This window comes from Poecilia reticulata, chromosome 18, assembly GCF_904066995.2.
Source record: "Poecilia reticulata chromosome 18, P_reticulata-male-v2, whole genome shotgun sequence".
NCBI classification, from domain to species: domain Eukaryota; kingdom Metazoa; phylum Chordata; class Actinopteri; order Cyprinodontiformes; family Poeciliidae; genus Poecilia; species Poecilia reticulata.
In genome coordinates, this window is record NC_088847.1 from 13,135,769 (window position 1) to 13,163,364 (window position 27,596).

Sequence of the window (27,596 nt, forward strand, 5' to 3'; positions counted from 1 at the left end):
GCCCTCTTCTCATTACTTCATAATTCTGTGACTAAGATTTCTTCATGACTAAAGGGGCAGAGGAGTTTAGCTAGCCATTGAAGGGCTTTTAAGGGACCCGCTACCAACAAAAAAGTTTGAGCTGCACTTGAAAATCTTTTCTCTCCAACAAGCAGAAAATGTTGTAAAAACAGAGAAGTGCTGCATTGATAACAGAATTTTACTTAGTCCTATTGTCTATTGTTTTGTCTACTTTGGCAGTTTGTGATGTTGTGTGTTTGGAGCCAGTTGTGTGTCCGCAGCAGAAACTTTTTTCCAGAAACTGCAATTTCCAGAGATTATTCTTGTAGCTGTTTTTTTTTTGGTTTCCAGTAAATGATCTAGAGCCAAAACTATGTAAAAAATAAAAAATAAAATAAAAATCTTCAGGATCCATCCTAAAGTCTGGATGTTTATGGTAGAAGACTTGCTTAAATTTCTTTTCCCCTTCTATTTTGTTACCACAAAAAGGAAAACGAACAGAAAGAGAAGTCAGTGTGCCAAAGAAAACAACTGGAGTGTTTTTTGTACAGAAGAAATAGTTGTTTTAGTGCATATAATCACATACTCCTGTACACCACGTGTTAAATAAATGCAGAATATCACTATATGGTAGAGATCAAAGTATGAATTTTAAAACACACCCTCAACAAAATATATGGCCAGATTCTATTATGAGTTTTATTAATAATCCAGTGGACTGTGAGTCATCCCATTTTATGAGTGCTTGTGTTTTCTACAAAAATCCAATTACCTGTATTCACAGATCTAATTTATATTAATGGTAGTCTGCGCAAACGATCCGGTCGGACTTTTAATGACTTGTTTTGGATAATTTTCATTCTCAGCAGGTCCTGAAATATGTGCTGCTCGAACGGACAGAAGCATTCAAGACAGGGGAGGTATTGCTTCATGCAGCTGTGCTTTCGATTCTATAAAACTGAAACGTTGAGCCCGGTGATTTAACAATTTTCTTCTCAACATGGCGTTCTTTTACGGTCTGTAATAAAGTGATTATCCCCCTTAGCTTTCTCCTATAGCCACATTGGTATGTTTTTCTCTAATAAAGTTCGTTTCAGATGTAGTTGAAGTCTAAAGGCAAAAAATGTAAAAGCTGCTGGAACTGTTCCCCGCCCTCGTATGATGGCATAGTCAAAACCTGGTGTAAATATGAGGAAATAAAAGAGTTTGTAGAGCGTTAAGTCCTGTCATGTGATTTAGTGTTACTTTTGATGAACTCCTGTTATCAGGTGATCAAATAATTTATAATTTTCTTTTTCTTTCTTTCTTTTGCTTAGCATTTTAAACCTTGTATATTAAGTCTTGCAAGTCAGTCTAGAAACAGGCTTTGCAAATTAGCTTAGGCTATAAATGTTGAAATGTTTGTATAAAAGTGTTTAGAAATCTGAAATGAAAGCTGAACAAGTCAAAGCAGCTCTGTTTGGACAAAAACTCCTAGAAGGTAAGCGGTAGGAAATCTAATCTCTATTTTTGGTGGCGATTTGAGAATTTATCAGATGTATACCGGTCCTCTTTTGAGTCTACCGTCTGTTAATTTGTTGTGTTTATTGTGTTTTCCTCCATAAAATGCTTTTGCCCCTGTGAACGTACATATATATATATCACACGGTTATCCTTCTATCTGTTGATTAATCAGCCCTGCGAAGCAGCTGGGAAGTGGCAGCGTTCAGCGATAAAATCCCCTCAGGTGGAACTCTGTCAACACCTGCCATCATCCCCGCCGCGCCGCTCTCAGCGGTCGTGGGCCGGGACGGTCGGAGAGGGGAGCATCGCGGGGACGACAGCACGTCTGCCGTCTGGTGCGCCCGAGCAGCCGGGAGCCAAGGACGGGTCAAGTTTGTGCACGTTTTGGGTTCGACGTGGGCAAATCTCTGGGTGGTGTCGATAAGAGATGAAACTTCTCCCTGAAAAACAGATGCTGAGCTGCCTTCCTCTCCCTGACAGGCCTTCCCGTTTTTTTTTGTTGTTTTTTTTTGTCAAAATCAGTCATTTCTGCCGGACGACGCCTTTTCTCAGCTCGCCAGCATCCCTCTTTGCATCCCTCTTCTTTCTCAATCATCCATTTGAAGAGCGAGTCATTTCCTGCCTTCTTCCTCTCGTGACAACGCGCTCTTGTCCCTCTCCTTCAATAAATGATGGTCCACGTCTGCCGCCCAACAGACACTAACAGCTGCATATATATGGATCCAAATGAGGCTGAGGCGAGCTTTTTATAGCTCTTTATGATATATTAATATTTATGCCCCGCCAGCCAAGATAACGATAGTGTTTGAATTTAGCGCTCGCAATTAGCGAGTTCCAGCTGCCACTCTTGGGGAGTTTGAGCAAAGGGGCTGTGCATACGCAAGACGCGCCGAGTGTGTTTGTGTGAGCGCACGTGGCTAAGTGCTCAGATGAGAGAGCATCAAGAAGGGAGGTTAAATGTTCCATTTAAATGTTATGTCACGAACTAAAGGGCAGATTGAATCAATCTTGTTGAAACCCAATTAGGACATCCCGCAATAAACATGACGCTACCTCTCGCACGCGCACACGACGGAGGTAATGACTCCGAGCAGAACAGCAATGGGGTTTATGATTGCCCTATTAACATTAGCTTATAAGGAAGCAGCAGACTGAAGATTGAGATGATGTGGACGCTGCTCTAATCGTTATTTTCCGTTCAGGATTTATTGCGTCTGCCTTCGTCTCCTAGCCCACCTTTCTGCTGATATCCACAGGAAATTTATGCTGAAATTGAATAAGCTGTAGATGTGTATTCCACCGTCAACGGAGCGAAACAGGCTCGATGGTAGGCAAGTCCTCGTTTGTGAAGCGTGTGTGTGTGTGTAGGAGGCCAAGAAAGGACAGCAATACATGCGGCAGATTTTAAAAAGAATAGGTGGTCAGACTAGCGGACCTTAGCGTACCAAACTCTTGTGGAAACTCTTGTGAACACGAGAGTTTAGTAGAAGAAAAAAATTGACCCCTCGTATTTTTGGTAGGTAAGGACCTCAACTGCCCATTAATAGTTAAAATCCACAAATTCTTGAGACCCCTTCTAAAAACACTTAAAACTGCCTATTTTAGTAGTTCGCACACCAAGTATATCCTAATAAGCATTTTTAAAATGTATATTATGTCTCTATTTAACCAAGACAATAACTCACCGAGATTAAAAACCTCTTTTCCATAAGACAGCGGCATAAAACATACTACAAATCCAAAATACAAGAGTAGAAAATGCAGAACCCAGAGAGCTTTACAAAGGAGCCGACGTGACGGAGTTTGGGAGCTAGAAGTCAATCCACTTGTTATGCTCCTGACTCAACAAGTGAGGTGGCTACAGACTCGCATTGGTTCACCTGTATAGAAGGAAATTGTCTTTACAAATGGACGAAGCGATGTAGCAATGATGCATGTTTGCGTGACCAGACGACTGCAGGACATACCATCATAAAGGAGACACAGAACTAGTTTCCAATGATGAGAGTAAAGAGGAGACATATTTAAATTTGAAGCATTTCCTTAGGGGAAAAACAGGAGCGCTGCAAAGTTCGTCTGCCATCATCGTTGGAAATAATGCAGATTTTATGCGAATCACTGACGGTCATGTTGCGTGACGCCTCCTCTTCTTCCCACAATGCTGACTAAATTCTTGAAAGCTTAAAAGTGGTGTGGTAAAACACCATTCCCATTAGGGATATATGAAAGGCCAGAGGGATCTCTGATGCATTTCGTCTTTGTGGTTTTATGATTGTCATGTTCTTATGAAAACTGTTTAAAAGCTTTTCTTATTTACTTGGATAAGCAGAAGGCAGCAGATAGACAGTTAAGCTGGATTTTAACAGTTTTAACTATTGCTTCACAGACTGTGTGTAACAAAACTGTTCTGTTTTACTTCTATCAGGTTAGGAAAGATGAACACAAACAATAATGTCTTATACTTCCTTTTTGCACTCTCTTGAATACATTAAATTACCATTGTGACCACTTTCCACCGACAATCTAAACAGAGCCAGTCAGCAACACATGTAGCAGCTCCACACATCCACTGGTTGCCTGGTAACTGGTCTCAGCCAGTTACCAGCACACAACATATGTGACAAGAGTTTGATTTGGAAACTGATTGATTCTGCCTTTGTCACAATGAGCTTAAGAAATTGAAACGTGTTTAGAATTGATCATATTTCTGTTTTACCAAATAAAAATGTTTTTTAGTTATCCAAGTATTCAGCTCGTGTAAGTGATAATGATGATGGCTTGGTGTAGTGTAGGTGGAGGGATATGTTGACTGACAGGGGGTCAACTTTGCTGGAGGTCCTACTGTCAAAAATACCTCATTACAAAAAGCCGTCTAAATAAAGAGCTAAGACCTAAAATCAGTTTACCGACGACGAAGCAACAGTAAAGAATAGCTTATAAAACTGGAATGATAAAGTGAGGGGAGGGTTTTTTTTTTTTACCAATAATTTGAGGTTAGTCTGATACAGCTACTTAAAAAATATCACCAAGAGGTTAAAATGTAAAACAAATCAGCTACAAATTCAGTTTTGCATGAGTGCACAACTTTAAGCTAATGCATGGTTAAAATCCCTTTAAAAATTATGTAATTGAGTCTCAGTCAAATTAATCCATTAATTTTGACACAAAACCTAGTTTTAGTTGGAAAACAGTAATCCCAGAGCATGATACTGCCACCACCATGATGTACTATGGGTATGGACTTGTGATCGGTATGGTATTGTGGGCCAAAGCTTCTGGTTTCATTTCATTTCAATTCAATTGAAAAATACTTTATTCCAAAAGGAAATGAGATTTTTAAAGTCATTTCATCCAAGTGTCCCTGTAGATGAAATCTATTGGACCATAAATCATTCTCCAAGTCGGCCGAATGTTAAAAACTGACTTAAAAGTGGCTTTGAAAACGGTTAAAATGTATGTATTCACACATATGCAGCTAAGTTCCTGCAGATTGGAACAGATTTACATAAATCCAGTAATTATACATTACAGTCACCGAAACGCTGGTTTCATATGTTCAACGATCGGGACTGAATGGTATTCAGTCCCGATCCGCTTTATGTCCCGCTTCTCCTGTTTCAGAGTTTTGCGCAATGGTGTGCAGCGTTCGGGAAACGTATCGATGGAGTGGGAAGGTCTCCAGTTTTAAAGCATCTCCCGTTTCATTGCATTTCTATTTCCTTTAAAAATTATGGTGCATTTCCTCTGTGCTACCATCAATAAATCTCTGAAGATCATCTTCGATCTTAAAGTGCCCAAGTTGGCATTCAGATGCATTGACTTTTGAGCAAGATGTTGCTGCTGCAGCATTAGTCTTAGACGTTTTAAGTGGGAGGGGGAAAAAAGCTGATGAATAATAAAATTATAGTAGCATAATAAATCCATCAAAAGAAAAAACACCGCAATAGCTGGCGGGAAGAATAATTTTGTGTTTTGTTGCTAAAGCGTATTAGTTATTAATGGCGCTGCTCATTAAGGCACTTCCATATAACACACCCAACAAAGGCTGCTTTTTGTATTTGTATAGCTTGAGGTGTGTTTTGAAAAGCATCATGGTGTAATGTAAAGCATTAAAGCCATAAACTATTTGATAAAGTGAAGCCTTTTTTGTCAAATAGACAAAAAAAGAGTTGCAGCAAAATGAAGAGTTGCAGCTGAATGACGTTCTGACAATCAAAATTGTATCTTCTGGCCATTCTGCGTGTCAATTTTCATCCTTTATATGAAGATTTGTAAAGATTGATAATTATATTGCTCAAAAGTATATTTTTTTCCCTTGTTTTGCTTGCTCGATTTTGTAACGTGGTCTTTTCAAGCATTTAGTTTGGACACTTTACACACAGACAACACAGAAAAGCACTTTACAATTTGTTCCCGTTTCTTTGGTCGCATTTCTTCAGCTACAAGTTTAGTTTATGTAGCATTTCTTCAGCTACAAGTTTAGTTTATGTAGCATTTCTTCAGCTACAAGTTTAGTTTATGTGCTTGGATGATTCATAGGTCAGTCAGTGTAACATGTCCTGATATAAAAAAATGAATAAATGGAGGAAAAAAAAAACTGGTTTCACCTGAAAATTTTAAGGTGAAAGAACTGGACCGAGGAAAGTAAGGCTGTCAGACTTGTAAGGAAAAGGTTTCAAAGCACTTCTGAAAGCAACGAGGAAGGCTTTGCTCAAAGTTGCTTTTAAACATGACAAAAGTCTGGTCTCCGGTACATGGGAGTACAAAAAAAAAAGTTGTCACGGGATGTGGGGACGGATGGATCTAAAAGCAGCACTGACAGGCAGGAGGCAACAGGTGAAGAACTCCTCAATAATTTAACATGAATGGGGAAGAAACAAATCTAGCAGCACCTAAAATGCAAGATGGGCTCAAGACAAGCAAGAGACTCCGTACCAAGATTGGTACGGAGTCCAATCTTGGTAATAAATGTGATGGGGAGTGGAAATTGGCAAACAAAAGTCAGATTTGTTGAGGCCATGACTAAAAATCGGTGATATAACCCAGATAGAGGAAAAAGTCCCACAAGAAAAGCTAAGTTAGAAACGCACACAAACTCAAATGTTGAAGTAGTTCGGGTTTTGCTTGAGTATAATTTCTGTCTAGTGTCTACTCAACCTGCCTCTGGCTATAGGGAGAGGGCAGCACACCAGTAAATTGTAAGGTACTACTTTTTGCCCAAGAAATTTAAAATGAGCAACAAACGTTTACTGGAATTCTGATCCTGCATCTAAGTGATTCGTTTTGCTCAGTTTTCTAAATTTCTTCTAGATTTGTTATTCTTCAAATATCCTGAATTTTATTTATTTTGTCTTTAAGGCCACCAACACGCTGCACAGTGGCGCAGTTGGTAGAGCTGTTGCCTTGCAGCAAGAAGGTTCTGGGTTCGATTCCCGGCCCCGGTCTTTCTGCATGGAGTTTGCATGTTCTCCCTGTGCATGCGTGGGTTTTCTCCGGGTACTCCGGCTTCCTCCCACAGTCCAAAAACATGACTGTTAGGTTAATTGGTTTGTCTAAATTGCCCTTAGGTGTGAGTGTGTGTGTGATTGGTTGTGTGTCCTGTGTGTCTCTGTGTTGCCCTGCGACAGACTGGCAACCTGTCCAGGGTGTATCCCGCCTCTCGCCCGAAACGTTAGCTGGAGATGGGCACCAGCAACCCTCCCGACCCCACCAAGGGACAAGGGTGCAAGAAAATGGATGGATGGATGGATGGCCACCAACACCCTTTAAGATGCTCTTCAGGACTCTGCCATTGGGCAACTCGGTGAACGCCTCAATATTTCGAGACGTGTGCGATGACACGAGTTTGGTCTCTAAAAGGACTAAGCAGTTTGGAGGGTGGGGATGAAGGTGTTTGTAACACTTTCCAGCAGCATTAGAAGCACCCTCCATTTTTGGCACCCCTGGTAAAGAAGTGTGAAGAGCCTTTAACCCCCCCGCGATCGTAGCGCGATGCTCAGGAGGAGCACGGCAACTGTCACGGTCAGACAAAGAGGAAGTTGGGGCGTCGTCAGACTATCAGTTTCCGAAACCACACAATTTGACCCCACACACAAATTTGAGGGGTCCAAATGACCCCATCTCTTAAGATAAATAGCATAGTAAGTAACCCTTCACTTCAGTAACATACTGCACACACGAAACGCTTTAGAAATGTCCAACAGATCCAACATTAGGAAACAAATGGTTTCAACAAAATTATCCCAACGAATTCAACAAAATAATCCAATACAGCACAGAGGCTCATTTCTCTTAGAAACTGGGAACATGGGAATAACAAGCGAACATCCCATTTACATAAGACAGCTACTAAATCAAGACTGACACTCTTTAATATAATTTTAACTTGTTTTTGTAGATCAACTCTAGAAAAAGTGCAACACTGAAAAAACAGTACTGAAAGCAATGAAATTACAAAGTACAGATCATCGTCTTAGGTCGAGCCTTCTCTTACGTAAAAACACAAACGACAACGTTCTACGTTTGGTCAGTGCTTTAAAAATGTGTTGGAGAATGCTGGATAAATCTCAGAAATACCTGAAAATAGTATGACCCTCGACTATAGGCCACCGAAGACATCCAATCAGCCATTGCAGGAGGAAGGACTCAGCTGGTTGTGTCCAGCAGCTCATTAGTAAATATATCAAGTAATCCTTCCTGACAGGTCGGACATGTCTAACCACACTACAGCGTAGCATTATTCCAGACATTTCTCAGGCAGTCAGGCACAGCAAAGAGCCACGGGAGCCTCTGAAAGCCATGAATATTTTACGAAAACATGCCTCCAGCTCTTGAATTATCTACTTGTGCTTTAAAATGCATTTGGAAAGTACTTATAACAGTGTCAGGGTAATCTGTCAGCAAGGAAACCCTTCCTAATAAATGTTTACTACAGTGTAATATAAAAAAAAAGGTACAAACTGTGCTGTTAAGTATTCAAGGCTAAACTCAAACACTTCAATACAAACTTCTTAAATTTTGCCGTTTAAATCCTTCTGATTAGCGTGTTTGAAAGATGCACAATGTCTCCCCAGTGATGAAGAAGTAGTACAATTTCCACACAAAAAAACAATCTGAAACATGGATCACAGATTAGACTTGACACAGCTTGAGGTTTGTCAAAAGTGGTGCCTTCGTCAGATCCTGAGTCTTAATGGCACAAAGTACCAATTAACACCATACAATAGTGCATGTTGTCAAAAAACAATGTGTTGAATTATATTTCTGTACAATCAAAATAACAACTCAGTCTGATATCTATCTTTTTTCTCATATTTAACTATTTTCCTACGTATTAACCCTTTCATGCACAGTGGTCACTACAGTGGACAGCTATTTAAAAGCCATTTCCTTGTGCTTCTTGTGGATTTTTATGTTATAAATGCACACAGACCACTGAAGTGGACACCAATGCATCATAAAATACATCAACTACTGGTCATCAGCTACAAATGCAAGAAATTATTTTTGTTAAATCCAATATGGCCGCCAGGCAAAAAAAGAAAAAGCATGGCAACTGATCCGGTCCATCCTTCTACTGTAGGTAAAAAAAAAAAAACAAATATTGTGACATCAGATAACCCCTAAAGAACAATACTACTCGTGTATTTTTCAAATAACTTTATATTTGGAAAAAATTACAATTGATCACCTAAAAGATTGTTTTTAAGCCTTAAGAAAATAATCATTTAAAAAAAATCCTGACACAAAGGATTATAATTCATGCATGAAAGGGTTAATTTATGTTGCGCACTTAAGAGGCTCAACTATGTAATTTATTTCCGAGTGCTTTCTTCTATTTTTCACTGCCGATACTTTGTTATGACAATAAATCTCTCATAAGTGGAAGATTGCTATTGTCCAAATGTATATTGAAGTCCCCCGGTAATGTCACATTTGGGGAGAGTGGAAAGACGATTGAGTAGGAATGCAAAGTCATTTACAAAGTAACTATGACTTAGGGAGGCGGTGAGGCAGCGATGACGGAGGAGTTTACATACTAAACGTGGCGTTTAATTGAAGGTAGCGTACAGATACAAGAACTACTTTCCAGTTCCCGCAGCGAACTGTCGCGAGACCCCCCAACTCGACCCGATCTCTGTGACTGACGCACGTAAAAATACGTTAGTGGAGCAAAGACGTTGCTCGTGAGTGAACATTAATCATGCAAACTACCGTTTACAACAGTGCTAAGCTGCTGCAGTGAAAAAAGTGCTCAAAATCATTTAAAGAAAGGAATTCAGATCTATTTTCAAATGACTAAAATGATTTTGCTTACTGTATTAGAAAGTGAAAAGAGCCTCAAGGCTCCGGCTCCCTCCGTCGTTCGAACAAACAGCTCCCTGAAGCTGAAATTGGAAATGACTCTGGGTGACCTGAGGAGAAAATGAAAAGATAAAACAAATGTATATATTTGGGCCCAAGATAATGCGACAACGGCTTCCGACATCCAATGGCACCAACATCAGCATATTAGTTGCACTGTCCATGCATTCGTATGCCGAGACAGGAGCTGGTGATGGAAGGAAAACAGAAAGGGAGTTACTTTTTAGTTTCAGCCTTAGATTTAGAGGGTTACATTTATCACTTGGAAAGAGAAGAACATTAACTTCATCACCTGTGGCAAGAGGAAAGAACGCTATTGATGGGTGCGTTTTATACACTCAGTCAATATGGCCTCAGAAGCCAGAGATAAAATGGCTGCCGGTCTGACACTGACTTATGAACTTATAAAATTGAATGAAATTCACAATGTCAGACTTCAAAATTTGCAAAGAAAGGGAAAGCCACAGTTACAGTGATCAAGAACAAGAACAAACCCAAACAACTGATAAGGAAAAACACACCGATGTAGCGCAGCAGCACAGCAAACAGTCGGAGCAGGATGGGCAGTGGGAAACGCTGGAGATTTTGTTCTCATTTGCTAATTGAGGAGATAATGTAAATCATTCCTAGAGTCAGTGGAATAAACGGGCCTTTTAAAAATCAATGAAGGTTCCAGAGCGCCTTCTTAGGTATTTTAGAGTGAATCAGCATCTCTTAGATCTCATTCAGGGCTTTGGTTTGCCTCGAGGCCTGTAAGATTTAAAATGTTTCAGCTGTGTTAGAGGTTAACAACATATTTGTAGAAGAAGAGGGACTCGGGGAATGAGCTTGTGTTGAAAATCTCACCGTTTGCAAGTTTAGGTTAGCTGTACAAGTCAGATAAAGAGTAAGAAAATAACAAGGAAATGTTTAAAGATGTTTATGCGTTGAAGATGTCTTACGCCGGATGTAGACTCCAGTCACCCTGTGAACACAAACAGGATTAAGTGAGATTTCCGAAACAGTCACCAGTCTGTAGCTCAAAAGAGTTAATTTCTTATTTAATTGTATACCATCCTAACTAATATGCAATCTTTCACTTCTTACCACTGCAAATCAGTGTGTCACGGATACATCTGGTCATAAAGGCACTGCTTAAAACAATCCTACTGTCGTCTCAAAACGGAAAACTGATTTTACTCATTAAACAGAAGACAAACAAAAATGTTAATTCACACCGATAAAAAAAAAACATTAAAAACATAGTGTCATATTTTTTTGTATTACGATATAAAACGGCACATTTTTTTTTTACTTTATAACATGCGACAATGTTGATATAAATGTTAAAATAGCAGCTGGTCAGCAAAGTAAACAATATGAGTGTGGTATTCAGTCTCATTTAGCATAGCTAAAAAAACAAAGCATGAGCTTCATTATATTTACAAAAGAGTAGGAGGACAATGAAACACAACACATCTAAAATTAGAGTGAAAACACGAAAACTCAGAATTTGTGTAGAGCTGCTGAAACAGGTACCGGGTGACGGCATCGTCTAGGTACAATCCCGTTAAACAAACGGGAGTAGTTAGGGAGCTACGGGCGAATCTGAAAACAAGGAGGCAAAAATAAATCTCGAGGAAAACAAAGATCACGTAGGTGTGTTGATGTGCATAGGTGTAGGCGATCACAGTAAAGCAGATTTCCCTTAATAACCAACTTCGAGATGTACAGCGGCTGAAACTGGAGTTGACCAGCCTTCAAGTGTCAGCAACTGCGTTAGCATGCAGTGAAGAAAGGGCGCAAAAGCCATCTCACAAATACAGCAAGACAAGCTCAAGATACGCCAGCTATCAGACACATTACCGTCCTACAGACTCCACAGCCAGCACCGTGCTCAGCTTTTAATCTGGAGTGATAGAGTGAGAATAAATTAAGCTTCTGTCGACCCCAATTTAATTAGCAGGACACTATTAAAAAAACTTGCTGCAAACCCTGTCAGTCTTGTCAAATCTTGCGGCGTCTAAGAAAGCTTTGTCCTCTCGATCTTTGAAAGAGTCGATGCAAAATCTTGATCTAATGTTGTAGTCAGGCTTTCCTCTGTGATATTGTGCCAGAAAAAAAAAAAATGCAGGAGGAGAAGCCTTAACGAGAGAGTGGGAGGAAGGCAGCTGAGATCATTTAATTATTGTTCCTCATACATCCACTTATCATGCCACAGCACAACTAGCCTTAATGGCTTGGCGGTGCTGGGCAGGATATTATTTCATACATGGGGGAATTAAATGAATGCATGGCAGGGTTCGGTCTCCTAGAGAAAAATAATGGGAATCCTAGCAGCCTCAAATATTGGATTTGTTAATGAATGAAAGCAGTTAATCTCTGGCTCGACTTTGAGAATTGTCACAAAAAATAAATAAAAATACAGCAGATGAAAAGCAAGGTAGAGGGAGGATGGATGAAAAGAAAAGAAGAGGATATTATATCCAGATTAAGGTTTGGACATACGGGGCTAAATAGTACTCTGAAAATAATTAAGTACAGGTAGTACAGGTTTGTGTAGTTATTGTGGAGAGTCGGAAACAGTGCAGCATATTTTTCTAGAATGTAATAAGTATAGGCGGGAAAGAGAGGTGTTAATTAGAGAGTTAAATAGAAATAAAAATGATTTAGATATTAAAAATTTGCTGCAAAGATCGTCTGGGGATGTAGCATTTGACAGCATTTTTAGTTTTCTTTCCGGTATTATGGGAAGATTATAGCAATAGGACATCTATTCTATACTCCAGTCTGGAAGGTGGCGGTAATGCACCTATAAGTTGGTTGCCAACCGCCATAAAACAAAAAGAAGAAGAAGAAGTTTGTGTGGTAAACATTGCATTTTTGTGAAAATTATGAAGGGCACCAAAGGGGTAAGGGAGACAGATTCAACTTTTATACAACACCAAGTTGACTTGGACAGCTTTCTTATCTTAATAAAATAAACTTTCCATAAAAAAAAAAAAAATGCTTTCTGCATTCACTTGCGCTAGCTTGGTCTGCTATTGTTTCTTCAAGGGCTCTATATCAACTTCCACAAGCATTGTTCGAGTCTGGACACCAACCCAGCACGAGGTGCCATTAATCAGAGTTTATTCCCCATTCACACCCGAGGACCCAATCAATACCTCTTATCTATAGGAAAGACTCAGTAGCTGAGAGCAACAAGAACGCTCCCTGCTGCCGCGGCTTCAATGGCCCCACGTGAACAACGGCAGAATATTCGGGAAACCGGAGAAAGCCCTTTAACAAAGAGAACGAGCACAGGAGTCGGAGCTGAGCAGCAGAGTTTTCCTGTCAGTGCAGTCACCTTGGAACTTTGTGTATGTCCTCCAGGGACTATTTTGTAATAAGGTTATGAGGTGCAGCAGCAACAGCCCCGTCCTCACAGATGCTCACCTTTGTCTGTACCTTTTCTATCCTGGCTGGCTGGCTGGCTGCTGAGACAGTTGCTGATTAGCGGCAGCTGTGCTGAACGACACACAGGTGTAGGTCGTTAGAGATGATTATCAAAGTGACTGACTGACTTTCTGCTGAGTGCTCCTGGAGTTGTGTCTTTGAACCAAAAGCCTGTCAGTAGCTGTGTGTCCAAACAGCTGAAGTTACCTGTCTATTTAAGGACCGAGTAGTCACTGCAGCAGTGGCTTCAAATGAAGTTGCCAAATGGCCTCACAGGCCATCTGAGAGGACAAACAATGAGCATAGCCACGGCAATATGCAACAACACCAGAGTATCAAGAGCTTTATAGAGGGAGGATTAAAAAAAAAAGTTGAAATCTATCTAGTCTACCTATAGTTTAAAAAATAAATAAATACAGCAGATCGAGATGTGAACAGGGAACCAATGGAATAATTTTGCGTGACCCTTGACTGCAGCTCAAAATATTCATCAAATGGAGCTGATGTTGGTGGATGGATTTTGTGATTTCTTAGGACAAGATTACAAAAATCTTTTCCTGATTACTCTAGCACAGAGGTGGGCAACTCCAGGCCTCGAGGGCCGGTCTCCTGCAACTTTTAGGTGCATCTCTACTTCAACACACCTGAGTCAAATAATGAGGTCGTTAGCAGGACTCTGGAGAACTTGACTGCACTGAGGAGGTGATTCAGCTACTGGATCCAGGTGTGTTGGACCAGGGAGACATCTAAGAGTTGCAGGACACTGGCCCTCGAGGACCAGGATTGCCAACCCCTGCTCTAGCATGAGCAGCAGAAGAAGAACGTAAACATCACACAGCATCATACTGTTGAAGGAGGTGATGATGGATGTCGCCATCTACACATCAAACGTTTAAAGTTATTTAGAAAGGAAAGCCGAGAGTATTGTCACAGGATCATAACAGGACAAAGACCGTAGTATTCTTCAACTCTTTGAAGTGTTGATGATCATCCTGATAGTTTTATGGTAAAATCTGCCAAAATGACAGATAAAGCTGATGAAAATGTGTACACAACAAACTGCCCTCGCTCCTCACTTTGTCGGGCTGCTCTACATCAACAAGCCGTTAACCATCCCACTCACGTCTTCTCTGGTTTCTCAAACTCATCAACATTCTCTGAACTCACCTCTGGAATGCATACTTGCTCTTTGCTACACACCGGCACCTGACTTGCCCCTCCAGCGTCTTCCTCCAGTCTGAAGCTGCGGTGAACCACCGGTCTCACCACTGACCTACCTCGGTTTCATCCTTCCAAATAACTTACTTCTCTTCCCATTCAGATGATCTCGAATCCCGATCTCTTACACTTTCACTAGTCTCCTTAGACTGATTCTAGGCCAGGAAATTACCACCCACCATGACCGTACGTATCTTAGCCCTTTGAAAAACTGCCTTGATCTCACGTCCAATTGACGTGGCAAATGTACCGCGTAATGAAACAAGCATTGGGAAAAACATTCTTAATCGTATTGCCCCCTGCCTCTGTTTTTGATTTCAAATCACGGCAAGAACCTACCGGTCAACATCAGACAAACAAGTGCCGATACTTGCCACGCGGTAAGCAAGCCTGACCTACTCCTTGATTGTAAAGAGAGACTAAAGTGTGAGAGCGTTTCGATCTGGTGGAATTAATTTCCACGATGACCGCTCTTACTCACCCAACAGACTAACTCTGTGCTGGTCAGAAATCTCCTGTCTTCTTCATATCCGTTCAGAATGCACACATGCTAAACCAGCGTCTCATTAAGAACAGTGGGTGACACAACGCGGAGCATTTCAGACCATTTATTCTTGCACATAAGCAGCTATCACACAGCCGGCGAGTATTTGATTCTAAACACCGTATTTTCCATCACTTTAAATCAAATTAAAATATGTGATCTGGGAAAATTGTCACCAATTCACTAACATGCGCGCTGCTTGTTAATGAGCTGTCACACAAGCAACCGCAGTACGTTGCTTTCCTCATCCTCATCTTGGAGCTTTAGTGCGTTTCTGGCTCTTCTGCTCTGTGTCAAAGGATTACTGTCTAGTTTAGAGCTGCCGCTTTTCTTGTTTGCCTCTTGAAAAGCGACTGTGTATCAGCCACACAAACCAAAGATCTAAGGAAAATGATGCATACCTTATTTTCTCTGCTGCATTTGAGGCACTTATCTTGTTTCAGATAACGAGCTCTCATTTTGTCGCCTGTGAACAACTACTCAAAGGTTAATGTGAATTATCTCTCAGCGTACATCAAGTCTCTATAAAACAAAAAGTGCGTTGTACCAATTTTATCATATTACCGCCGCAAATTTCAATAAATTCATAAAGATAATTATTTTTGGTCAGACCCAAGTAGTCTACCAATGCGCTGTTTTTCTGGCTCATACCATCTATTACACTGGTTCGAACGCGCTAATCCCTCTTCCCTCCCCAATTTCACTTATATCCTCTTTGATGTCTGTCTGTTCTTTCTGCTCTTTTTGAACAAATTGAGCGTTTATTCTGAAAGCGCTTCAAATATTAGGAGAACAGAAGAAAATGTCGGAGGCATGCCCACCGTCTTAACGTTCTTTCAGCAGCACCTGCACACCATCACTCGACTAAACAAGTTGTAGAGAACCAATGAGAGCAGAGAGGCGCTGATGGAGGGGAACAAGCCGAGGCAAGGGAGGAGGAGGGGCGAGTGTGTGAAAGGTGTAAAAGATGAAAGCGAGAGTGTGAGAGTGGGGAGGGGGAAAGAGACGAGTTTTAATAAGAAGCAGAAGAGCTTTTGCTGCTTTCTTAACAGGTGAATTTACCCCCGCTTACTGTTATTTTCTATACGCCCTCTCCTTCCTCCTCATATCCTTTCTCTTATCATCACTCCCACCATTTTTCCTCCTGTTTTTCCCTCCAGTGCCCACGTTGCTCCCTAGTCATTTGAATTAATTTATTTAGGCTTGACAGCTTTGGTAGATAGAGCACTTAGTCCTTATTGAGGAAGTAATTCATCTTTAATTCTCCCATAGCCTTTCGCAACTTAGTCATGCCGAAGACTTTACACAGTATGCCACCACATGCAGGCTTTGATGAAAGTAATAACTTTTAAAACCTAAGCAACTGCATACTGCAAGTTTTTAACATCACTAATAAAGCTCTACATTATTTAACATGTATTTGTGCTCTTAAGTGTATTCACAATTTATAATTACAATTTCAAGAGTTGGTTTTATTTACATTATGTGTGACTGAAGACAACAAAAATAATAAAAGATTCAGAGAAAAACACGTAGAAGTACATAAAAAAAGTGAACATAATTTGCAGTAAACCAAATTGGATATATTTGAGCATTACAAAAGAATCACACCGAAACAAACTGGAGCGCAGTAAAAGTGAGCAGTACTGTAATAATGCCAGGCTCCTGCTGTAATAGTCGACCGGACCTCTACAAAAAGAGATATTTAACAAATTACAACTTTAATTTCCTCAAACAGCCAGCTTATATCCTAAAATGTTCTCCATTCTACTGCATTTTAAAGTGGGCCTGAAGCCCATTCTCATTTTGGCATTGTTGGCATTCCTTACTTTGGGCTTTTGGGCTTAACATTTAAAAGACATCAGCTCTTAGCTGAACTGTGCTTTGCTTTTGTTGACATGTCAATAAAAAATTCCCCAAACAAAACTACACGGTTATTCTGCATGAGACAAACTCTGTTTCCCGAGGTAGGAAGCACACAGAAACGTTGCGCCTCTTTGACGACTCCGTCTGTGAGCCACAACTTTAGAAACAGAAAAGGTTTAGTTGTATCATGCCACGCTAACTGATTCCAAACCTCATGTGTGTGTATGCATTCAGCTTGCTCATGCTGCCTTTCAAGGAAATCCTTCAAAACATTCTGTGGATTGATTGGAAATACAACAAAACTATGAATGGAAATGCTGCGCGAAGCAATAAAACCATCCATGCTCGTTTGCTCACTTCGTAGATGGCGATTAAATGCTTTAAGCCATTTAATAATGGAACAAGCCTCCCTGCTGGTTCCTAGACACACATGAACAGCCGTAGAGAGAGAAGATTGGCTGCACCGACTCTAGGATGCTTCATTAAAATGCATACAATGTCCCTGCTTTACAAACACACACACACAGAAAGGGATTTCCCAGACACTCACTTATTGGTACAAACACTCAAGCAATAAGAAATAGACTAATGACTGAAATTACACATGCAGACAAGCAGCAGGCCTAAAGTCACGTACGCATCTGACCACAACGTGCCGTTAGAGTGGACTTACAAACGGAAGGAGACAAGACAAGAACTATTCTGCCTTGCTTAAGGGCCTAATGACATATTCTGGGGCCAGCAGCTGACATGACTGATAATATCTAAGAACACAGAGTCATACCGCCACAGACTCGTCCTTTCTTGCCCTCTCCAATATTACCGTGGGGACTAGCACTCTGCTACGTCGGACCTTGTGTGGAGGTTTTGGTCCAGCTCCCTCAGAGCGAATGGAAAACAAAAAGAGACAGAGGCGATGTGGCGGGGGATCCGGTTTTCATCGAATAACTCAAAGATTCTACAGTCTGACACGTAGCTGTGACTGTGTTCATTTCCTCACCACACACACATGCTGTAAGGATACACCTAAACTCATGTAGCAGGAGCAGAACAGGAGACAGATTGGGATTTAAAGAGAAGATCAAAAGACGGATTGAGATTTCCAGCGGGAAGAGATTGAAAAACATGTCTTTGTTCCCTCCGACTGCTGCTGTTCCATTTTTTACCTGTTTTTTTTTTTTTTTATTGTTTTTTAGGGGCTTTTTTTTTTGCCAGCAATTGTTTACATAAAAAACCACTGGGACTGGTCCACGGAAAGCTGTGCCTGTCTGATCCTTTTTTTCTACCCTGCAAGTATTATGTACACAGACCTATTCAAATTTTGTTCAATGTATTTTATTAGGAAAACTAAATAGTGGATAGTTGAAATGTGGAAGGAAAATGAAACACGATTGTAGTTTTTGCAAAAATACAAAGAAAAAATGTTGCCATTTGTATTCCACCCACCAATTGCCCTTAGAAGTCACCTTATTTTGTAAATCTGCAAAGAAGTTTAAGTCACGGTTTGGTTACAAAACAGTGTCCCCTTCAACACTTTTTCTAGTTTCCAGAGGTTTTGTAAAAGGATCAGTACAGTAAGGAGGGTTTTGTCATGGTGGTGTCGAGTTTCCTAACCCACATGCAGAGATCACTCCAAAGACAGGAAATACAATGATGTGATTTATTTACAGTGAATGCGAACAAATGTGAAATCTAATCCAAGGTTCGTCTGGCAGGTCTCGAGGCAACTAGGGGGGACAGAGATGGTTAGTCAGGATCCAGGAAATCTTGCTGTTTGGGCGGAGGTTGGTGACTGTACCTGCTTGGGGAGAGTTTTGGGACCGGGGGAGGACCTAGAGAATCGGAGGCTGGTCAGGGGTTTCAGGTTGAAGGCTGAGGTCAGCGGCGGCAGCAGAGGACGGACAGGTCGGAGGCGGCGGCGGAGGACGGACAAGTAAGCCCCTGGGTGGTGAGGGTTCCGTCTCAAGGACTGGTTGTTGACCTGATAATTCAGGACCAGGGCAGCTGTGAAGGCAGAGACAAGATGGGTCAGAATCAGCGATCAGATCGAGGCAGACGTAGCTCGAGGTAAGCCTGTACCATTACTGGCTAACACTCTGGCAGGGAAGTGTCAGCATCCTCCTCCACTTATACGCATCCAAATGGTTAGATGGGGAACAGGTGTGCAGGCGCCGGCCCACGCCCTCAGGAGGAAGGTCACAGGCTCCCTCTAGTGGAAAAGAAAACTGACAAACTTCCGGATCCCAACAGGTTTTGGTCAACCAACCTTTGGTTGGCCAAAGGTCGGTTGACCATTTGGCAAGTGCCGTGACTTGCCAAATGACTGATTAAGCTAGCTTTACAGATTAATGAAGCGTCGTAATGATTAGTCATGGTTTGCGCAGTCGACTAAAAAACTCAAGAATAATTTCCAGCAAAAAGAAGGTAGAAGGTAAAAAATACAGACTCATGTTGAAGCATTTGTTTAGCAAATAACAGGATTGCAAAAATGAGCTTGTGAGCTATTGCTGCTTTTGATTCTTCAAACACAAATTCTATTGTATTGCTGATGTCAGAGTTGAGATCTGAGAAGTCACCTGGCCAAAGCTATAACATAGCATAGTCATGTGAGAATGGCCCAGTCAAAGGCCAGACCAAAGTCAAAAAGGGAATCTGTGCCAAGCCTCAAAAGTGGATGTTTAGAAATGTTCTCCACCATAAACTGAACTTAAGAAAACTGTTTAATTTCTCTTCTATCAAATGAAATCCCCTCCAAAAGCTGTCGCTGTTGACGATGTGAAAACTTTCCCTGGGAATGAATACTTTAGTCAGGAAGTGTATTCGACATTCGTATACTTCTGTCAGGAAGCAAAGCAAACTCGAAAATAAAGAAAATAACCACATAAGCTGCAGTTATATCTATGCAGCTTATGTGGGGGGGTTTTTCCCCTTCAATTTAAAAAACCGTGTGCTGTCTACTTGCTTCCGAGGCCACTCAACCGTGAGTGTACATGTGTTCGACCGCAGCACGACGGCTCCTAAAGTGGATTCTCAACTACTACCCTTCAACTTACTTTTACCGCCCTCTTTGCTTTTGTAATTTCTCCCCAATATCCAGTTTTGCAGGCTAACAGCATGCTGTCCAGCCTCATGCTGTTTTCCGAATGTCTCACCTCCTTTTTTTTTTTTTTTTCTCCCTCCTCTCATTACTTTTGCCTGATCCATTAGCGTAAAACTTCACCAGCTCAGCTCTCCAGGATTGGTTGGAGGAGATATCCATTTCTCGATGTAAATAAATCTGTTACTTCCCTGACAGCACAATTCATTAGCCCTCGCAGCAATCCGCCCGTTCACGCAGAGTGAAAAATAGCTACGTCATCTTGAATAATAAAGTGTAAACGAATGATTCTCAACACGCCACTCTCATACGCAGCATGGAAGTCGCCTTCCCCTTGTTGTGGCTCACGCATTTACTGCTGCACGCTTCTCATGTGTCCCGACGACACACACACCAATCTAAAAGTATTGTTCTCCTCAACGCTCAAATCTCCGCAAAGCTCCTCCAAGCATTCTCAAACGCTGTACTCCTTGCAATATCGCTCACTCAGACCATTGTGTTTCTGTGTTTTACCTCTGGGTTGCTATGCTACCATCCCTCTTCAACCTCAGGTCGGCTATTTATGCATCCGTTTCATTTATTCCCCCCCACCTCTCTTTTTCCAAAACAAGTACACTAACTGGTTAAAAAGTATAAAAGCCCTATTCTACAGGCAGTAATACGCAAAACGATGCAAAGAGGTGCATAGTGGTGGGGTTGAGCCTTTAGCTGGTTGAGGCGATACCAGCGGAATAAGACACTTGTAGAGGGGTCGAATATTTGAAGAAGCAATGAAATAAAAACCAACAGGATGTAGACAAAGTCTTTTGAGAAGCCTGATGATGACTTGGGAATGGTCACACTTAACAGTGACTGTCAATGACTCAAACTTTGAGCAGAGTCACAGAGAATAGCACCAGTGACTCACCTATCCTAACTGACCCAAAACGGCCGGATAGTGTGATTTTTCTGACAGCAACTTATGAGCCAGTTGCTCCGACTGGGTTCAGAACTTTAGGACCCTTTTGGATGACAACCAACGCGTCTCGAAGAAAGAAGAATCGAAGTGCCTTCTACCTGAGTGCTTTGAATTGTCACGTCCTGGACGTCTGAGAATTTACACCGGCGTACAACTGATCCTCGGGTTCAGACTGTAACACTCGCGAAGAACAAACATCAACACAACTCAAAAAAGCCAGCATGCCATATTGTTCTTGAGATTACCCACCAACAGACTAAAATGTGTAGACACTAAACTGGTGAAGCAAAGTGAATTAAGTACAATAGTGAATTGAAGTTGGCAGAGACGAGACGGCTAAAAGTAGTAGATGTAAGTAAACGTCTAAGTCGTCTCCCAATAACCACTGTCATGTGCTTATTGGTTGAGAGATCCTGCTTTATGTCCTCCTTTCCTATTTTGTCTTAACACGCAGTTTGGGCAAATATTGGAAAGGACATAATTCATATGACATATAAAGCCACACTGAAAACCCCCTGAGAGGGTTTGTCCGCACTGTCTGTGTGCTATTACATAATAGATAGGCCATGGCAAAGACACAAGGCAGCACAAAAAGGGGGAAAAAAGAAGAGGAAATCATTGTGGTTGGTGTGTCAGAGTAAGACTGGTATGGACAGAGGAACAGTGAAAACTAATTAGCGCAGCACTTTAAGCATCACAGGCTACATACTGCTGCGAGAGGGCGACTGCCAGAGACAATCCCAGTCAATTTTCCCACTCAGCAGAGAGAGCTGAGGTAGGCTCTGACATTGTGTTTTATCTCAGCAAAACTCTTCACTCATGTCAAGAGCTGCATAGATGGGAAGATGGAGAGAAGAGAGAGGGAGACACACACAGGAAAGGTTTGTCGGTCAGGGAGGACAGATATTAGCAGAGGAAGTTTGGGCCAAAAGCGAAAAAAAAAAAAAAAAAAAAAGGCAGCAGGGAGACAGCTCAGAGGTAGACCTGAGGACAGCACAGACACAGAAATGGAAAGAACAGAGGAGTCTTAGCACTTAGGCAGCCATGTTTTCGGGGAAGATGCATTTATTGGAACAGACATTTTTATGAATAGCATAATTCACTGTGCTTGGTTCAGATGTGCTCAAAGGCATTTTTATTTTTCTAATTCAGTTTTCAGTCCTGTTTTTTTTTTTTTTTTTTTGCATAATTGTTTTTTGATTTCTTTGGTCTTGTTTTTATCTTTATCGCATCTCCTCTCGTGGTCACTCTCCTTCAAAGGTCATAGGAACAGGCACCATGACAGTGCGAGTGACAGACTGGACATGATTGCAGTCATACCTAAAACGGCCTGGTTGGCAGGCAGAGTTGCTTTTGTTTTCTTCCTCCGTGGAAAGAGAGGGAAAAGGGAGGAATTAGCGAATTTCAGTCATTTTTCACAGTAATCATGTTTCTCACTAAAAATTGAAACACGTTTTCTGCAGCTAGTTGACACATAACATCACTCATCTACCAATACTTTCATACTGGATAGACTGTAAAATAACAAAATTGTCATGGGGAGGGTTGGAGGCGCTGGGAACGAACGCTCAGGGAGCCGACGGTGAGTAGATCTGCGTTTATTCTTCATCGTACACAGATGACTGAGGTCAGATACAAGAGTACAACTTGCGGGGTCTTCCTCAAAAACTAAACTAAACTCGGAGGTACCTTTCTTCTACTCCTTTGAATACAGAAACTAAACAACACAATGGTCAGACAACAATCCGACGACCGCATTCTGACGGCGACATTCTGACGGTTCTGACGACGATCCAGCGCCACACAATGGTGCACGCCGACTTAAATTACCAGGGGAACAGGTGAACGAGATTACCAATCAACCGAGGGTAAATGACCAGAATAAACATAGAAACACAGAATAAACCCCTAAACATAGAATGAGAATACAGAAATAAACCCAAAAGAACTGACATCATGACAAAAATGGAAATAAAATAAGCAAAATTAAATGAACAATTGTCGTGTGATGGACTGGCAGGTGATCCAACATCTGTTTGCAAGTTTCAAACGTTCCACCGTCTTTGTGGTTCTCAAGAAAGGTGCCGTCCGTCGCTGTGTTAAATGACTACTGGCTTGTCGTCTGCGGTTATGAAACATCTTTTAAGCAGCTACGTTGAAGCATCTGAAGAACATTACAGGTACCTGACCTTGATTTTGAAACACAACAGAATCTCTGGCCGGTTAACTTTTTAAAGCTGTAAATCGCTTAGTGATTAATTTTTCATATTATTTCTCGCCATTATTTGGTCCATGTCTGGTTTTTTCACTCGTCAAGCACCATTCATGCTTATTTTCAGTCCCGTGTCATCATGACTGCCTTCTTCACGTTGCGTTTGGTGATGTACGGGGTAAATAAGACTTGCTATGTCCAAACTGCCTCTCAAACGACAGCCTGCATTTGGCTCAACCGCACCACACGACAAGGCTTGACGTCAAGATTTAGATTATGCCACTTAAAATCCTAAATACACCTAGAGGACAGCTTCACATAGGAGTTACAAATACTTTCTGTTCACGTCTTGGAATATTGTGTCTCCATGTGAGAACTTGGCACATTACCTCTCTTTTGAAGTTTGTGCTTAAGCTTTCATAGATGCCGGGGTTGTTTGAAAATGGCAGCATTTTTTCCCCCACATACAAAACATCCCTGGATCTAATCAATGAAATTTGTCAGAATCGTCAGCGTACTTGAGCTCATTCAAAAAGAAACAAGCACCCTGCAAGTTATTGACGAATCCGGGCAACTGCAAAAAAAAACAACTCTTTGCACGAGGAATCAACGCACCAGGGCGCCAGCGCGCTAAATGCTATCCTTTAGCTCCGCAACTGTTTGCAGGAAATGAAACGCATCAGAATCAGTCTGTGCAAAAATCGCTAAGCCACACAGAGCCAGAGGCTCTCATCATATGTTGGATCTGGCCTACCAGCTCCCCACATTGTCCTTGCGTGTGCGTGCAGTCGTGTCTAATCTGAATAAATCATAGCACGGAACAGGCTTTGCACTTTAACGGCTCTATTTTTGCGTTCCTTCGACCATTAACGATGAGACGCCATACATGTCATTGCCTATGCACAATACAACATGCATCAGACCAAACCGAAGAGAAGATGTGGCAGTACGCTGGATTTGATGTGGCCAGAAATGGTCGAGCGCTTTTTAAAGAAAATGTTTAAATTTTTCAAAACAGACCAATTAGATTTATATCAGTGGCATTAGATTCATTTTTTGCTGTTATATTTTTGAACCATAAGTTAATTTACATCTGTTTCTAGTATGTTTACATGTGTTGTTATTTTGGGATCCTTGCTGGAGTTTAAATGGTTCCTCAGTTCATTAATTTGCTTATGAACATTGATATAAAACGACAACAAAAAAAAATCCCTAACTACTGGCAGATTTATAGTTATTAGCGTCTCAGTGTGCAGGCTTCCAGCTTGATCCCCCACTTCCAGACATTAATCTCGACTCCACGAGTTTGCGCCGCCCTTCCCTGCGCCAGCTAAGCATTTAAAAGCAAAATCGAAAGACAGAAGCAAAACAGAGCTGTGTTCTCTTCCTTTCTACTGCTCCGCCATCTCTTTTCACATAAACACACAGAATCAGCGGGAATTTATCAGCCGAACGCTGATTTAAGGCACCCTGTTGTCGGCGCATAATTAGCAGTTGAGGATGACTTGGGATGACTTTGCAAGCAGAGCAGAAAGGATGTTGTGGCAATTGTGGTCCAAGGTTAATGCAGGAGAGGGGGGTGGGACAGAAAAAAAAAGAGATGCAGACACATTTAGCAAGTTACAGATGGTAGATTCAACGAAATTCAACAGACACCGGGGAAGGGAAATGTTCACTGCGAGAGCCTTTAAATTTCAATACCATTATCCCAATAATCGTGGGCAAGCAATCTTTTCTGAAGATGTCAATATAACAAATCAGAGAGTAAACACTGAGTGAATGGTTTTTATATATACATGTTCTTTTGATCCCAGATCTATCGCTGTGTGAGAGCTGGTGTTGAGCTCAACAAAATTACATTGTGCTCCCAGAAAAAAAACAGAATAAGTAACAATTACCGTTACGGGTCTTCAATGAGACGCTGATTTTGTTGGCTGAGGCACCTAACTGATTCTCTGGGAGAAATGTCAGATGTTTCTGCTACCTTCCAACCAATCAAAACGCAGAGAGTCACCTAAGGTTTTGCGGCAAGATTAAATGGAGAGCCATGGAGATGTAACCTGGTATCCATGGGTTACGTACGTAAATCCCTAATCACCCCTAGTTTAGATCCCTGTATAAGATTTTTCCTGTCTTAATAAGTCAGAATCAAGCTTGTATCATCCTTCAATCATACTGTACCTCCATCTTGCTGCCTCACACGTAGGAAATTATTTGTCCGTTATTATTTAGATGCAACCCTCCCTCAACAAACCATCTTTAAACAGATTAATCCTGCCAGACTGGCACCAAGTCCTCCACAAGCTCTCCAGTGGCATGTTAATTTAAATTAGGTGTGTTCAAGTGGAGATGAATCTGAAGAAACCAGGGATCCATGTCTAGAGTCGCCCAAGGTGACTAGAGAGATCAGCAGATTAGTAAAAAGAGCACAAACCAGCGAAGCATCAACACCATAAGACGTTTCGTTTGCCTAATTGTTGATGAACTGTGTTGCTGCAGATAAAGGAAGTTCTATGTTCGGAAAAAAACAACGTTAAAGAGAGCAGCTCGCCTCGGGTGATGAACGCTTAAGCAGAGATTATAGTCGAGCGTTGACCCGTGAGCCGGTTGTCTAGTCGACAAAGTGAAAATATACCACACTGCTGCTGATCTCATCAACTTGCTCCTGTGATATTAATTACGTAGTAGAGTGGTACTCGAAGAAGTACATCGTAGGACATGTACTGGAATTTTACCTTCTGTAAAATTCCAGTTAAGAACATTTGTGTTATGGGGACGATTTCTATAGCTGCCTGAAACGACAAAAGATTCAACCCACACGACTCAGGCTTTCCATATCAATTTGGGTACGTAACGTCATTCATAGTAGGGAACCCTGCAAAATGTGTTTTCATAAACAAGAAATGCAACTTTTTTTCTTTTATTAATAGTGTTACATTTATTTGCAGGAAGCATCATTAAAACGACAGCGATGAAGGAACAAAACAACAACTGCCAAACGCAAACTTCTTTTCTTCTTCTGCAACCACAAGTCAGACAAAAAAAAAAAAGAATCGGCAGGTGATGGTGAAATCTTTCAGCTGAGGAGTAAAACAACAGTTGAGGTGCCTTCAGGTTAAGCCGATAATCTGGAGTCACATCTAATTAATAATGACTGTACTGAAAGTTGTATCAAAAACAGGAATTTATTGATCACGTATTGCTTGGCTGAATTGGACGCTGCAGATTGACGTTGCTATAGGTTACAATGTTTTGCACAGGAAGGTCGGTGGATTGATATTAGTTCACAGAGTGCATCCTGTGTGTGTGTGTGTGCGCGTGTGCGTGTGTGAGGTCTCACAAAGCCAGCTACCTTTATGTGTCACACACACGCACGCACACGTACACACACTCATGTGAGAACAGGCACACTTACCCACACCGGATACATGCTAAAGAATGCAGAGAATCAAAAGCGAGTCCATGTTGTAAAAGAGGTTGAATTATTTTCTAACCTGATCTCAGGTCTGCTCATAGTGTGTGTGCGTGTGTGTCTGTGTGTGTGTGTGTGTGTGTGTGCGTGTGTGTGTGTGTGCGTGTGTGTGTGTGCTGCTATGTTTAGGATCAATACTGAGTTACAGACAGCCTGGCCCCACCTCGCATCGAGCCTTGGCTTCAGGGAATCCACAGACGTGCAAACAAAAAAAAAATAAAGATAAATAAATCCCAGCTCTGACCATTGTAAATAAGTCTATCTCTCCCCTGTAGGAAAACGGAAAGAGAGGAACAAAACACTGAAACTGTGTGCAACTCTAAACAACAGATACAAAAAGCACGAGAAAGCGGAGAAGTACGCAGCCAAAAACAAAAAATTCTGCAAAATAAAAACCACATAAGTTGTATTTTAATTATTTTCTCTGGGCCTGGCATTCTGATTATGACACTGTTATGACATGGCGAGTCCAACACTGGAAAAATAAAAGTAATTCTAAATGGTTCATTCTTATGACATCTTTTTTAACCGTGCTGTTGGTTTGATTAACCACTTTGCGGAGAATTATGCATTCTCCACTTCGTAAAAAACATTCAGATTGCGCTTGTTATTGTCCATCTAGTGCGCTATACACAGACAGCTTTTTTTAATCTACAGTCACAGAACAATGATCTTATTGCAAAGCCCGGCAAGTCCCAGGTACAGAAATACAGAGTGAGGACTTCATCTCTTTTGGTTGAGGAAACTGGCACAGATTTGGACATCAAAACAAAACGCAATAGCACATTGTTTGAGTTCACTAAAGTCGAGAAAAATCGCTGCACATAGATAACTAAATGTATATATGTGGAGTCTAACAAAAAAAAAAAGAGCTGTACTTTTATTTCTACCTCTGATCTTCGTCACACTCAGCAGCTTATCAGTGGCATGTAGATATGCTTCGAT

At 41.3% G+C, this 27,596-nt stretch overlaps 1 long non-coding RNA gene across 1 annotated transcript; it reads right to left on the minus strand.

Annotated features, from left to right (window-relative positions):
* Positions 1 to 18,558: 18,558 nt before the first annotated feature.
* Positions 18,559 to 20,247, minus strand: LOC145548755 (uncharacterized). Its single transcript, XR_014084754.1, has 3 exons — positions 18,992 to 20,247; positions 18,711 to 18,916; positions 18,559 to 18,639 (listed from the first exon to the last, which is right to left on the minus strand). It is a non-coding gene; the product is annotated as an uncharacterized LOC145548755 (long non-coding RNA).
* Positions 20,248 to 27,596: the final 7,349 nt, after the last annotated feature.